Raw genomic sequence first — 7500 nt, 5'->3', positions numbered from 1 at the left:
GTTCACGTAACTCATAATATTGACAAACGCTCATAGACTTTAGTGAAATAGTGACAGGCGGGAACGCCTACTGAGTGGCAAAAAAACTACTTTCTGGCCCCATACATCCAAACAGAAAAGTCCTCAACTCACTTTGCTACTCCCTTTATTAATATGCATGTATCCTCTATAAGTGTGTGTCTAGAAGACCTGGCCCGATGAAGTGAACAGAGATCACAACTCTCCTTAAATGGCTCCGGGTTGGCTTGGTGAATGTGTGTGTTGTGTGGCTGATGATGGTATAAGTGAGGTGTTGACAGAGCAGAAAGAGGACGCGCACATCCACCAGCTCCAGGGCACTATACTCCATTATGGGGGGGGGGGGACTATTTGTTGATTCTCGGGCCCCCAGAAATCATTAATTAAGGTGCAGACGACGTGCAGGGGGGTAACCTGAGAGTTGGCGTCCTGTGCAACAACACACACACACACACACACACACACACACACACACACACACACACACACACACACACACACACACACACACACACACATCGCAAGAAATGTACACATGCAGACAAGCATGGGCATGCACGTAGAGTGCCAAGTGAGTTTCCCACATGTGCACGTGAAGCAGGCGTGTGCGTATATGCAAACACGCACACACGCACGCACAGTGTGTTGCATAACAAATGATGCACACTTGTTTTAATTGCGGTGGGTGTTTATTTACTCGCGGCCATAATGGATGGCGCTCCCTCGGACGGGGGAGCCAATCAGAGGGCCACAATGAGAGCGAGACAGGAAGTTAGCGGGGCACGGCTCGTGCAGACACGGCTGGGCGAATTCCATCAACATCTGATAATAGTTGCTGTCATGGCCGAAGCCTGCTCTATCCATATTTATTTATCTTTTTCTTTTTTTGGGGGGAAATTCACGCCCTTCAAAAGTAGTGAAAATAGCATTGATGTAAAGTAACTAAGTACATTTACTCAAGTAATTATACAGTATTTATTACTGTATAATCTCCATTTACCTGTGCATGTGAGGGATTGTCCGCTGTCTCTCCCCCAGCACGCACACACGCACGCACGTGCGCAAACACACTCTTTTCACTGTGTCCACCCTGAGTGACTGATGATAGCATCTTCAGTGATTGGTGACTATTTCGTTTGCTCAGCCAATGAGGCGCCCCCGTCTCGATGGACATACATCATTGAGTTGTTTCACATCCCCACCCCCCAATAAGGAACGCATAGGGAGCTCGGTGGCCACTTTTCCCCTTTGCAACCTGACCAACGGAGTAACAGACAGAACATTCCGATGCAGCTTGTTACAAATGAGCACTTGATGTTTGGGGCGGTGCCAAGTGCATTTTTTAAAGCATTCTTAAGGGGCTCTGGAGACACGCCATGCAGACGGCTAAATGCAAAAGAAAAGTATAGAGAAATGTGAATATGTTTAGCGTCCTTTTCTGGTGTGTGACGTCTCAAACATGCATTCTACTGCTGCCACCAACATGTGGAATGTGATACAGCCGAGGTTCACAAACCTTGTAGCCTGTGACCCAAAAGAGAAGCGTTATGTCACCCCGGGAAACTATAGTGAAAATAACAGATCTACAAGCTCACGACGTGTAGCTTGTGAATATCACCTATATTCACTTCTGCTTAAAACTTAAATTTGCTGATTTTATTTTACTGTAGGCTAAGTGAATTTCTTCATAATGTGTGGAAAAACTGTATATTCTTTTGCCGACATGTTTTGTATGTCTTGATGAATTGAGTACAATGGGCCACAATTGAAACAACAAGCCCCCTGGGTTTTTTGTGTTATCCTTTACGTTTGACTTCATATCCTACTGGTACCTGTACTGTTAACTAACGTGTTATTCAATCAACCAACATCGAGGCTCTGCAAAGACAAGACGTTTAGAAATAACGTTGCATCACGTCCTCCACTTTCCAGCTGTAGACTGTATATAATATGTATACATTATTGAACATACTGTATGCTGTTGACCGTGTGGAATTGTGTGGGTCCATTCTGTACATATGAACATACTGTATGTACAGTATGCTATGTTTCACCGTGTGGGTCCATTCTTTGCACTTAACCTCTTTCCATTAATGCATGTTCCTCAATGTTTCTTCTCTCCACTGCAGATGCTTGTGGAGCCAGGTACCAGCAGCCTCAAGAACTATAACACACACACACACACACACACACACACACACACACACACACACACACACACACACACACACACACACACACACAGTACACACTGTTTAACCCACCTATACATACAACCCGACCAACAACACACATAAATACATGAACATCTCACGTGGCATAACGATAACGGACAACCAGCTCCTCAGCATCCTGCCAGACCTACAAGACCACCCTAACGGGAGGAGGAGGAGCCTCTACTTCTGGAGAAGGACCCAAACAATCCTCTCTCTCTCTCCTGCATTAGGGAGTGCAGCAGATCTACAAGACCTTGTGACAGCTATAGGAGGCCATAATGTCATCTCCTTTGTGGAGGAGGACTCTTTCTCTCCATGCGTACCGTGTATCAGTGTGAACGCTACAGCGGCCCAGCCCAGGAAGAATGGGCTAACCCCGGTCATCATGACTGGCCCTCATTGGCCCATCACTCACTCAGTCAGCAGTCATCATCATCATCGTTGTTGTTGTGGGGGCTACAGGGTATTTTTGGCAAGCGGACCCACATGCCTTTTTTTTCCCCCTGCCTGTTTTCAATAGACTTCCAGAGCTGGATCCAGTTTACTGTATAGTATACTGTTGGTGCTATAGCAGAGTCCTGGACGCACATCGACATGGCAATGTTGACGTCTATTCCGCATACAGTCGTACACACTACTAACACCTAACCTATGCTCCGCTATACGAGCCTGCCGCGTGGAAGAAAATAGCCTGATTGACAAGCTCACAACGTGTCGTATCCGCAGCGCGTTGTGAGCTTGTAAATCGGCTATTTTTTGCCGCACGGCACCGTAGTATGACTGGTGTATAAATCAGTGCTTATAGGCTGAGCCAGAGGAACTATGCCTGGTGCATGAACCCATGCACCCCTTGGTCTGGGAGTGACTTGTTAATTAGGTGTGAGTTTTCACTTCCGCACGCTAATGTGAGCCTTTTTTGCGGCGACTGTCGTTGGACACAGACCTCAAATATCCGACAGATAAAACGCTTCACTCTATGCTGTGCCAAAAAGGAGACTATATCCTCCGTCTGTTGGCAGAACCCACACATGTCTCAGTCTGTCCCGCGTGACCTTTAAGGAACAGGCCTGAGAAAGCCCGTTACTTTCCTAACAACTCTAGTCGGTATAGTGTCTCTATAATCAACGTGGAACTGATGAACTCGCTTCTGGGCGGAAGCAACAGCCTGCCAAGAACTATAGGGAAAATAAATTAAAATCCAGACCTTAAAAGTGGTGTAAGTGATTTTTGTTGCTGTTGTGGTTTTGTTTTGTTTTTGTTGAGATGAAGGATGAAGCTGTGTGTTCTGATAGTAGGCCATGTGTGTTGAGTAACAGATGAAGCTGTGTGTTCTGATAGTAATGGCCATGTGTGTTCAGTAACAGATGAAGCTGTGTGTTCTGATAGTAATGGCCATGTGTGTTCAGTAACAGGGGGTTATACTCTGCTCCGCCTATCCAGCGGTATTGTTCATTATACTGTTGGAGAGACCAACATATTGTTTTCAGGTCAGTTAGTCGAGAGAACCCATGCAGGACACAGAGAACCCTTGCAGGACACAGAGAACCCATGCAGGACACAGGATAAACAAGTAGAATTGGAAGTGATGAAACAATGCAAAACAAGCAAGCAAACAAAGCAAAGACAATGAGCAGAAAGAAAGGGTGTATCAGAAGCTGACAAATTGAACTTGGTGTCCCACATCTTCTTCTTCTTCTCCTTCTCCTTCTCCTTCTTCTTCTTCTTCTTCTTCTTCTTCTTCTTCTTCTCCTTCTCCTTCTCATTCTCATTCTCATTCTCCTCCTTCTCCTTCTCCTTCTCCTTCTCCTTCTCCTTCTCCTTCTCCTTCTCCTTCTCCTTCTTCTCCTTCTCCTTCTCCTTCTCCTCCTTCTCCTTCTCCTTCTCCTTCTCCTTCTACTTCTCCTTCTTTTTTTGTCCTACACAAAGATTACATTCTCATTGATAATGAATGGATGATGTATGATGATAAGGGCGCTCCTCACTTCACATAAGTGTGGTTTTTTTTATTACAATTTAGAAGAAGAATACTGAAGTGAGGGGCCCTCTTATCATCATACATCTCATTCCGACCAATCACAATCTGCGTCATAACTTTCATCTTCAATATTTGTGTTTATACAAAAAAACACTCAAAGTTCATTCAATGGTTGTGTTAAGACAATGTTTGTATTTAACACAAACCCTCAAAGCTGGACATAGAAACCAAAAGGAAAAGAAGTTTAAAAACGGGAGATACGAGGTTTCTGCCCCGACGAACGGTCAGAAGTCCGGTTTGTTTATACATGTTCTTTTAGGTCCACTGTGCTCTTGTTTAAGGAACCAATATCATGTTCTGTTTGCTTTTCTATATCCCAAATTGTTTGAGTGCCACTCGTTCTTTTTGGAAGGGAGAGTTGTAACAGCTGTGCGTGAGTTATTATGACGATGACTGATGTTTTTATTTTAAGGTTCTATTTATTGATCCTGGTGCATCTTGACTGGCCGAGGCTGTTGATAACGAAGCAAGTCTTTTTTGATGACGTAAAACTGTCGAGTCATGTTTTTGATGCAAAAATAATATCCATTCCCACTCCTGTAAAGCTTGGGTTATATTTAGCCATGTGCCATGTCTCGCGCGGGAAATAGCCTGATCTGCAAGCACAAAACTTGGATTGGCTATTTCCCGTGCAAGACACCGGCGTGCGACTAACTCAAGCATGACGTGCACAGTCTTTTGTACAGTGTGTGTATGCATGTGTGTATGCACATGCAAGCACACGTGCGTGAGTGAGTGCATTTGCGTTCCTTGCGATGCAATGTGCGATTGTAATGGCTGAGAGTGCATTATACTTATTCTATGCTTTGTTCTTAAAATGGTTTTGCAGTGGTCATCTTGTTTTCTTGTCATTGGAATAAAAGGTTGTTTTCTCACAAAGTCTTGCACACGTGCATGCTTTACCAGATAGATGATAGTGTGTGTGTGCGTGTGTGCGTACGCGTGCCCACTACTTTGACATTAACTGTGCTATTTGTAACTCTTGAGTGCAACAATGGGGGGTATTTTCACAAGTTTAAAGTTTCACCACAAAACTAATGGCAAACTACAACAATGGCCTTTTGCACCGCTGCCCGAGAAGGAATTCTCCCCACTTTTTCATGGTCTACCAATTCTCTCTCCCCCCACCCAACCCCCCCCCCCCCCACCCCCCCCCTTCTCCTCATAAACTCAGCCAGATGTTGCCCAGTTCTCCTCCTAGGGGGATGGGGGGTATACGGACCGAGGGAGGGAGGGAGGCGACGGGGTAGTAGAGAGGGGGGTGGGGGTCTCCGTAATGTGGCTGAGCATGTTTAAGTCCACTGTAACGCAGACCCTTCAGAGTTCTGAGTGCCGGTGCACCACAGTAACACTAGCCCAACGCCGGGCTCCGGCACTCCGTGCTCTATCTTGACACTAATCCGTTAGCTTAGCTCTCTTCTCTCTTCTCTCTTCTCTCTTCTCTCTTCTCTCTTCTCTCTTCTCTCTCTCTCTTTCTCTGGGTGTGTAGTAGACCAGTGATACTCAACCTCAGGCCCGCGGGCCACATCAGGCCCGCGGGACCATTATGACTGGCCCACCAATGAAAATCTAAAAAAAAGAAGAAAAATAAATAAATCTGAATGAAGTTATCTTTAATTACATTATTATAAGTAATACTATTAGAGTTGTACTATTACTCGAACGAAAATAAAAGCTTGGGGGGGGGGGGGGGGGGGGGGAGATGCAATGCAAATGAAAGACATATACTGTGTATCCCTATTCCCTGACATAATTTTATAGCTAAACGGACAGAATTCTATTTTATTTGAATGATGAAACCCAGCTGCCATTAATAGTTGGAAATGGAAATGGAAATTGCGGAAATGGAAATTGCGGAAATTGAAATTGAGGAAATTGCGGAAATTGCGGAAATGGTAATTGCGGAAATTGCTCTTCACTTATAGCTATCTATTTTCAGGTAGATTGTTTTATTTTACTCAGTCAGCCATATCACTACTCATTTTTTTTCATGAAAAAGGTCATAGCTGGGTAATCTATTTTCAGGCAAATTGTGTTCATTGTATTTTATTTTACTCAGCCATAACAATTTATTTTCTGTTACTACTCATAGACAGGCAGACAGACAGACAGCTACTCATGGAGAATTGGACAGGCAGGCAGTCAGACAGCTACTCATAGACAGGCAGACAGACAGCTACTCATGGAGAATTGGACAGGCAGGCAGACAGCTACTCATGGACAATTGGACAGGCAGGAAGGCAGACAGCTACTCATAGACAGACAGACAGCTACTCATGGACAATTGGACAGGCAGGAAGGCAGACAGCTACTCATAGACAGACAGACAGACAGCTACTCATGGACAATTGGACAGGCAGGAAGGCAGACAGCTACTCATAGACAGGCAGACAGACAGCTACTCATGGACAATTAGGCAGGCAGGCAGACAGCTACTCATCAAGCCTACTGATCAAGTGAAAGTTCAAAAAGTATTGGCATCAAAATATAGTACCAAAATCTAAATGTTTTCAAATCATTCCAGTGTTGTAAAAAGTACATTTGTCTCTGAGATGTACAGTAAGTGCCGTAAGTACAAAGCTAATGGACACAGGCCTGGTACTAGAATAAATGTACTGGATCTGCTGCACATGCATGGAGAAAGACTTGAATTATTCCGTTAAACTGGGATTAATGAGTGAAAACTGTTACAACACAACTGGTTTTATCCACCCTGCTGCTGTGTCAGCAGATTGAGTTGGTTCGTTGGGAGACTTGGCACCAGCTTGGCACGCCTGCCTTGTCCTTCTGAATGCAGACCTGAATAGGATATAATGTACAGGACCAGGCACGCTTGCAACAAATTGGCCAAATGTTTACCAGAGACACGGTGGCGAAGTTGGATCCCTGTAATTGACGCATTTGCACAAAGCAAAGTTCTCTCAGAGGTAACCGGAACGCTTGCTCCAAAACACACTACCCCCCCCCCCCCCCCCCCCCCATCAGTTTTTGTATTAATTTTCCTGAGGTTAAGTTAAGGAATACGTTTAGGTGTAGGCATATAGTTTTACTGAGGTTAAGTTTAGAAATAAGATTAGTTATAGGCATATAGTTTTAGTGAGGTTAAGTTTAGGAATACGTTTAGGTTTAGGCATACTTTTACTGTGGTTATGTTTAGGAATAAGGTTAGTTGTAGGCATATAGTTTTACTGAGATTACATTTAGGAATACCTAATCTGACGAGCATGTTTT

The sequence above is a fragment of the Protomyctophum bolini genome (genome assembly GCF_963924005.1).
Source record: "Protomyctophum bolini genome assembly, chromosome: 5".
Taxonomy (NCBI): domain Eukaryota; kingdom Metazoa; phylum Chordata; class Actinopteri; order Myctophiformes; family Myctophidae; genus Protomyctophum; species Protomyctophum bolini.
Note: the sequence above shows the minus strand (reverse complement) of the source record.